The following is an 8,976-nucleotide window of genomic DNA, read 5'->3' on the forward strand; positions in this document are numbered from 1 at the left end:
TTAAATTCTCAGATGCGAGGTAGACACCGGATGGCTTGAAGTGATCATTACTAGAAGAAACAGATTACGTGTATACTCAACAAGGTGGCTTGCTAGTCGAAAGGAACGTGTAGGCTCTGAAGTTTATTTCTGTGTTTAGCCCCATCCTGGTAAGCTGGCCCCTCACTTCACATAACATCAGTGAGTTTTAATGCAGGTATAAAGTCCTCGCGGAGACGACATTGGAGCCGTTTCTTTCTTTTTTTTTTTTTAAGATTTTATTTATTTATTCGACAGAGATAGAGACAGCCAGCGAGAGAGGGCACACAAGCAGGGGGAGTGGGAGAGGAAGAAGCAGGCTCATAGCGGAGAAGCCTGATGTGGGGCTCCATCCCAGAACATCGGGATCACGCCCTGAGCCGAAGGCAGACGCTTAACCGCTGTGCCACCCACGCGCCCCTGGAGCCCTTTCTTTAGATGTTCTTTCCTGAGTCTTTGAATCTCAAGACAATCAATGGGGGGGTGCCTTCTTCCTGAATCGCAGAGACCCTGGATTCAGAATTTGGTTTTTAGTTCGTTGATTTTATCAGCTACCCCATATCCTTCTGAGATGCGCTTTTAAGTTAACTAGAGTCATTTTCTCTTGCTTGGTGACAAAGAGCCCTGCCATCACGCCTCATTCGTAGAGCAGCCCCTTTATATGTTCTGGTGTGGGTCACAGCCTGTTTCTGATTCGTCGTCACTCGGCCAGACCCAGCTTGACTGTGGGAACGAATTCTGTGCTTCTGCTGCGGACCACGACCAACCTCCAATGATCACGAAAAGACACACGTACATTTGAACGTGGAGGGTCATGTTGAAGCTGCTCGGCCCTTACTTGAACCAAAGTTATTTTGATTGTGATTTTGAGGTATGTAAACATTGTGACATCACCGTAATCTAATTAACACGTCCATTACCTCACATATATGTGTACACGTGTGTGTGGCGAGAACACGTAAGATCTGTCCTAGCAAATTTCAGGTACACGATATGGAATTGTTAGTTGTCACCATGCGGTACACGAGACCTCCAGAACTTATAACTGGAGACTTCTTGCCTGCATGTATTGTGAGTCTTAAACAGCAAAACAGAAATTGATTAATATGCTAGCCAAACCAGGGGCACCTGACTGGCTCAGTCAGTAGAGTGTGTCACTCTCCTCACAGATCTCAAGGTCGTGAGTTCAAGCCCCATATTGGGTGTGGAGATTATTTTTTTAAAATAATATGTTATTAAAACCAGGACTATGATGCCAACAAGAAACATGGCAGCTAATCTCTTCAGTCTCTTACTTTTATACATATGTTTTATTAGTTCAGTTAGCCAGCATGTAGTTGCTGGTAGCCATCATTATTTGTTGACGTCGTGTTGAACGATTCATTAGTTGTGTATAACACCCGGTGCTCGTCTCAACATATGCCCTCCTTAATACCCATCACCGTGTTACCCCATCCCCCCACCCCCCTCCCTTCTGTAATCCTCAGTTTATTTCCTGGAATCCAGAGTCTCTCATGGTTTGTCTGTCTGTCTGATTTCTTCCCATTCAGATTTCCCTCCCTTCCCCTGTGGTCCTCCATGCTATTCCTTATGTTCCACATATGAGTGAACGTATATGATAATTATCTTTCTCTGCTTGACTTATTTCACTTAGCATAATCCCCTCCAGTTCCATCCATGTTGCTGCAAATGGTGGGTATTCATCCTTTCTGATGGCTGAGTGATATTCCATTGTATATATGGACCACATCTTCTTTATCCATTCATCTGTTGAAGGGCATCTCGGCTCCTTCCACAGTTTGGCTGTTGTGGACATTGGGATGCATGTGCCCCTTCTTTTCACTACGTCTGTATCTTTGGGGTAAATACCTAGTAATGCAATTGCTAGGTCGAGGGGTACTCAATTTTTAACGTCTTGAGGAACCTCCATACTGTTTTCCAGAGTGGCTGTACCAGCTTGCATTCCCACCAGCAGTGTAAGAGGGATCCCCTTTCTCCATATCCTCCCCAACACTTGTTGTTTCCTGTCTTGTTAGTTTTTGCCATTCTAACTGGTGTAAGGTGATATCTTATTGTGGTTTAATTTGTATTTCCCTGATGACAAGTTATGTTGAACATTTTTTCATGTGTCTGTTAGCCATTTGTATGTATTCTTTGAAGAAGTGTCTGTTCATGTCTTCTGCCCATTTCTTGACTGGATTATTTGGTTTTTGGGTGTTGAGTTTGAGAAGTTCTTTATAGATCTTGGATATCAGCCCTTTATCTGAAATGTCATTTGCAAATATCTTCTCCCATTTTGTGGATTGCCTCTTAGTTTTGTTGACTGTTTATTTTGCTGTGCAAAACTTTATCTTGATGAAGTCCCAAAAGTTCATTTTGCTTTTGTTTCTCTTGCTTTTGGAGATGTGTCTTGAAAGAAGTTGCTGTGGCCAATGTTGAAGAGGTTACTGCCTATGTTCTCTAGGATTTTGATGGATTCCTGTCTCACATCGAGGTCTTTCATCCATTTAGAGTTTATCTTTGTGGATGGTGTGAGAGAGTGGTCTTGTTTCATTTTTATGCGTGTGGTTGTCCAGTTTTCCGCACCATTTATTGAAGAGACTGTCTTTTTTCCATTGGGTATTCTTTCCTGCTTTGTTGAAAATTAGTTGACCATAGAGTTGAGAGTCCATTTCTGGGGATTCTATTCTGTTCCATTGGTCTATGTGTCTGTTTTTGTACCAATACCATGCTGTCTTGATGATCACAGCTTTGTAATACAGCTTGAAGTCAAGCATTGTGATGCCCCCAACTCTGGTTTTCTTTTTAACATTCCCCTGGTGATTCAGGGTCTTTTCTAGTTCCATACCAATTTTAGGATTATTTGTTCCAGCTCTGTGAAAAATGTCATTGGTATTTTGATAGGGGTGGCATTGAAAGTGTAGATTGCTCTGGGCAGCATAGACATTTTGGCGATGTTTATTCTTCCAGTCCATAAGCATGGAATGTTTTTCCATCTCTTTGTGTCTTCCTTGATTTCTTTCATAAGTGTTCTGGAGTTTCTAGAGTATAGATCCTTTACCTCTTTGGTTAGGTTTGTTCCGAGGTATCTTATGGTTTCTGGTGCTATTGTAAATGGAATCGATTCCCTAATTTCTCTTTCTACAGTTACAGTGTTTGTGTATAGAAAAGCAACTGATTTCTGTGCACTGATTTTGTATCCCGCCACATTAGTGAATTGCTGTATGAGTTCTAGTAATTTGGGGGTGGAGTCTTGGGTTTTCCACATAAAGTATCATGTCATCTGTGAAGAGAGAGAGTTTGACTTCTTTGCCAATTCGAATGCCTTTTATTTCTTTCTGTGGTCTGGTTGCTGATGCCAGGACTTCTAGTACCATGTTGAACAGCAGTGGTGAGAGTGGGCATCTTTGTCATGTTCCCGATCTCCAATGTCATTGAGAATGATATTTGCTGTGGGCTTTTCATAGATGGCTTTTATGGAATTGAGGAATGTTCCCTCTATCCCTACCCTCTGTAGTGTTTTCATCAGGAAAGGATGCTGTATTTTGTTAAATACTTTTTCTGCATCGATTGAGAGGATCGTATGGTTCTTGTCTTTTCTTTTATTAATGTATCACATTGATTGATTTGCGAATGTTGAACCACCCTTGCATCCCAGGGATAAATCCCACCTGGTCATGATGGATAATCCTTTTAATGTCCTGTTGGATCCTATTGGCTAGTATTTTGGTGAGTATTTTTGCATCCATGTTCATCAGGGATATTGGTCTGTAATTTTCCTTTTTGATTGGGTCTCTGCCTGGTTTTGGAATTCAAGGTAATGCGGGCCTCATAGAACGAATTTGGAAGTTTTCCTTCTGTTTCTATTTTTTGAAACAGCTTCAGAAGAACAAGTATTATTTCTTGTTTAAATAGTTGTTAGAATTCCCCCCTGGGAAACCATCTGGCCCTGGACTCCTGTTTTTTGGGAGGTTTTTGATCACTGCTTCAATTTCCTTGCTGGTTATTGGTCTGTTCAGATGGTATATTTCTTCCTGTTTCAGTCTTGGTAGTTTAAGTTTCCAGAAATGCATTCATTTCTTCTCAATTGCTTAACTTTTTGGCATATAGTTGCTGGTAATAATTTCTAATAACTGTTTTTAGTCCCTTGGTATTAGTCGTGATCTCTCTCCTTTCATTCATGATTTTATTAATTTGGACCCTTTCCCTTTTCCTTTGGTTAAGTCTGGCCAGAGCTTTGTCAATATTAATTCTTTCAAAGAACCAGCGTCTAGGTTCACTGATCTGTTCTACTATTTTTCTGGTTTCCAGTTCATTGATTGCTGCTCTCATTATTATCTCTTCTCCTGCTTGGTTTAGGCCCTACTCGCTGTTCCTGTTCCAGGTCCTTTAGGTGTAAGGTTAGCTTGTGCATTGGGGATTTTTCTAATTTTTTTAGAGAGGCTTGGATGGCTATGTATTTTCTCCTTAGGACCGCCCTTGCAGTGTCCCATAGGTTTTGGACTGATGTGTTTTCATTCTCATTCGTTTCAGTGAATTGTTTGAGTTCATCTTTAATTTCCTGGTTGACCCAATCATTCTTTAGCAGGATTCTCTTTTACTTCCAAGTGTTTGAGTTCCTTCCACAATTCTTCCTGTGGTTGAGTTCTAGTTTCACAGCCCTCTGGTCTGAAAATACGCATGGGATAATCTCAGTCGTTTGGTGCTGGGTGAGACCTGATCTGTGACCCAGTATGTGGTCTATTCTGGAGAAAAGTCCATGCGCGCTGGAGAAGAATGAGCATTCAGTTGTTTTAGGGTGGAATGTTTTGTATATATTTACGAAGTCCATCTGGTCCAATGGGTCATTCGAAGCTCTTGTTTCTTTGTTGATCTTCTGCTTAGATGATCTGTCCATTGCTGTGAGTGGAGTGTTTAGGTCTCCTACTATTAATGCATTATTATGCATATGTTCCTTTATTTTGGTTACTAACAGGTATATAAAATTGGCTGCTCCCCTGTTGGGGGCATAGATATTTACAAGTGTTAGATCTTGTTGGATAGACCCTTTAAGTATGATATAGTGTCCTTCCACATCTCTTACTATGGTCTTTGGTTTATTTTTTTGTTATTTTTTTAATATATGTATATATTTTATTATGTCAGTCACCATACAGTACTTCATTAGTTTTTGATGTAATGTTCCATGATGCATTGTTTGCATATAAACCCAAATGCTCATTGCAATGATGTGCCCTCCTTAATACCCATCCCTGGGCCAACCCATTCCCCCCACTCTCCTCCCCTCTGAAACCTTCAGTCTGTTTCCTGGAGTCCATAGTCTGTCATGGTTCATCTCCCCCTCTGACTTCCCCCCTTCATTTTCCCCTTCCTTCTCCTAATGTCCTCCCTGCTATTCCTTATGTTCCACATATGAGTGAAACCATATGATAATTGTCTTTCTCTGCTTGACTTACTTCACTTAGCATAATCCCCTCCAGTTCCATCAGTGTTGATGCAAATGGTGGGTAATCATCCTTTCTGATGGCTGAGTAATAGTCCATTGTATATGTGGATCACATCTTCTTTATCGATTCGTCTGTTGAAGGGCATCTCAGCTCCTTCCACAGTTTGGCTGTTGTGGACAATGCTGCTATGAACATTCTTTGTTTTAAAATCTAATTTGTTTGATATGAGAATTGTCACCCCATCTTTCTTTGGACAGCCATTGGCATGGTAAATGGTTCTCCATTCCCTCACTTTCAATCTGGAGATGTCTCTAGGTTCAAAACGAGTCTCCTGTAGACAGCCTATAGATGGGTCCTGCTTTTTATCCAATCTGAAACCCTGTGTATCTTGATGGGAGCATTCAACCCATTCACATTGAGAGTAACTCTTGAAAGATATGAATTTAGTGCCATTGTATTGCCTGGAAAGTCCCTGTTTCTGTAGGTTTTCTGTTTGTTTCTGGTCTATGTGACTCTTGGGGTTTCTCCTCACAGAGTCCCCCTTAATATTTCTTGCAGGGCCGGCTTGGTGGTCACCTGTTCTTTCAGTTTCTGCCTGTCCTGGAAGCTCTTTATCTCTCCATCCATTCTGAAGGACAGCCTTGCTGGGTGAAGTATCCTTGGCTGCATGTTCTTCTCATTTAGTGCCCTATGTCCTGCCAGCCCTTTCTGGCTTGCCAGGTCTCTTTGGACAGGTCTGACATTATTCTGATGTTCCTCCCTCCCTATGTAAGAAATCTCTTCCCCCTAACTGCTCTCAGGATACCTTCCTTGGCTCTAAGATTTGCAAGCTTCACTATTACATATTGGGGTGTTAACCTATTTTTATTGATTTTGGGAGGGTTCTTTTCTGCCTCTTGGACACAAATGCTTGTTTCCTTCCCTAGATTAGGGAAGTTCTCAACTATGATTTGCTCAAACAAACCTTCTAGTCCTCTCTCTCTCTCTCCACCCCCTCGGGGATCCCAATAATTCTGACATTGGATCGTTTCATGGTGTCGTCGATCTCCCTAAGTCTGCTTTCGTGTGCTGCTAGCTGCCTATCCCTCTCTTCTTCAACTCTCTTCCTTCCTATCAGTTTATCTTCTAGATCACTAATTCATTCTTCTGCCTCAGTTACCCCGGCTGTTAGGGTATCCAGTTTAAACTGCATCTCATTCATAGCATTTATCAGTGCGGCCTGATTAGATCTCATTTCTGCCCTTAGAGAGTCTATATTGTCCCTAATGTGTTTTTCAAGCCTAGCTATTGACTTCATGATTGTTTTCCTGAAGTCTATCTCTGACATCTTGATTATATCCATATCATTCGTTCCGTGGAGAGGACATTGTCTCTGGTTCTTTTCTTTGTTGGGAGTTTCTCCTCCTAGTCATTCTATCGAGGGATGATTGAGTGAATGGACAGAGTCCAAAATGTCAATTACAACCCAAGCTAGATGCACACTAACAAAATCCAGAGTGGTCAGAAGCCGCCACCGAAAATACAAAGCCAAAATGAAACACAAGAATAAAATTTAAAACTTGAAAAAATAAAAAATAAATTAAAAATAAAAACAAATTTTCAAAAAAGGGGGAGTGAAAGGGGAGCTGTAATCTCTCAGTGATGACAAAGGAGGGTGTTTCAGTTATTCCTGGTGTATTTTGGTCAGTGTGTTAGAGGACACTACGTCCCCAAAGTACCAGGAAAGTAAAACATGTATATGAAAAGGTAGAACGAGTAGAGTGAAACACAGGCTAAAATAAAGCATATATCTATAAAAAATGTAGGTGTGTAAAAATACAAGTTCAAAAAGTGACTATGAAAAACGAGTTGGTATAATAGACATCTAGTTAAAGTGAGAAGGTATAAAGAAAAATACAGCAGGAGAAAATGGCATGAGAAAAGGAGAAAGAAAAGAAAAGAATTACATCTGAAAAATAAACAAGTCATGCAGTGATGCCTGGAGCTCAATATACAATTTTCCCCTGGTGCTGGGATTTTTTTTATAATAATTTTTTTATTATATTATGTTAGTCACCATACAGTACATCCCTAGTTTTTGATGCAACGTTCATGATTCATTATTTGCGTATAACACCCAGGGCTCCATGCAATACGTGCCCTCCTTAATACCCATCACCGGCCTATCCCATTGCCCCCCCCCTCCCCTCTGAAGCCCTCAGTTTGTTTCCCAGAGTCCATAGTCTCTCATGGTTCATTCCCCCTTCTGTTTACCCCCCCTTCATTCTTCCCTTCCTTCTCCTACCGATCTTCCTAGTTCTTATGTTCCATAAATGAGTGAACCCATATGATAATTGTCTTTCTCTGCTTGACTTATTCTGCTTAGCATTATCTCCTCCAGTGCCGTCCATGTTGCAGCAAATGTTGAGAAATCGTTCTTTCTGATAGCTGAGTAATATTCCATTGTATGTATGGACCACAACTTCTTAATCCAGTCATCTGTCGAAGGGCATCTCGGCTCCTTCCACGATTTAGCTATTGTGGACAATGCTGCTATGAACATTGGGGTGCATATGGCCCTTCTCTTCACTACGTCTGTATCTTTGGGGTAAATACCCAGTAGTGCAATGGCTGGATCATAGGGTAGCTCAATTTTTAACTTTTTGAGGGACCTCCACACTGTTTTCCAAAGTGGCTCTACCAACTTGCATTCCCACCAGCAGTGTAAGAGGGATCCCCTTTCTCCACATCCTCTCCAACGTTTGTTGTTTCCTGCCTTGTCAGTTTTTCTGGCGCTGGGATTTTAGTCTTGTGGGATCCGAGGGATTGTCATCCACCTGTTCTCCCAGCCTGGCTCCTGGGGGAGGGACCGGCCACGCTGTTTCTCAGGTATCCCTGCCTGTGCGGAGCAGCCCCGCCCCCTGTCGGGGGGATGGCCTCAGTGGAAACCGGTCTTCTGCGCCTCTTTTGTTCCCTGGGTCCTTTCTGCACCTCTTCAGGGGATCAGAGCAAAAATAGCCACAGCCAAACCTCTGGCCCAGAGCAGAAGATTCAGTCTGTGCCCTTTAATAAACTCCAGGACGAACGGTCCACACTTCTGCTTGCACCTCTGAAAACCGCAGCCTCCCCCAGTGCACGCCCACAGCCACTCTCTCAGAAGTGCTTCCACGGCCGGGAGTGTCCCGCCCTCATGCTCGTGCTCGCACCCAAAGCTCCGGAATCAGGTCTGGGTTCCGCCCTAGAGCCCGTTCCCGGTCACTCCCGCTCTGTGAGTTTTTGCCCAGTTGTGGGCACAGGTTCCAGATTTTCTCAGGCTGTTCAAGGAAAGAGTGGGTACCGACGCTCCCAGTTCGCAGTTTCTGGCGATCCGAGCTGAGAGTCCCTTCCTGGGCTCACTGACCATCACGGGCTTCCTGGCTCCAGCGCTCGGGTCCTCTACCTTTCAGGAATCTCCTTGTGCTCTGGGGCCCTCCTAACCTGAAACCACGATGCCCCACCTAGAATTCTGCCTTTTCATTTCCAAAGCGCCCTT

The 8,976-nt window shown here is 42.7% G+C and overlaps 1 protein-coding gene across 1 annotated transcript in view; it reads left to right on the plus strand.

Moving 5' to 3' along the window:
* The window catches only part of LOC123787021 (NACHT, LRR and PYD domains-containing protein 7-like), a 41,225-nt gene that overhangs the window by 31,292 nt on the left and 957 nt on the right, over nt 1–8,976 (plus strand).

This window comes from Ursus americanus, chromosome 21, assembly GCF_024610735.1.
Source record: "Ursus americanus isolate L20-20 chromosome 21, mUrsAme1.1.p, whole genome shotgun sequence".
In the NCBI taxonomy this organism is placed as follows: domain Eukaryota; kingdom Metazoa; phylum Chordata; class Mammalia; order Carnivora; family Ursidae; genus Ursus; species Ursus americanus.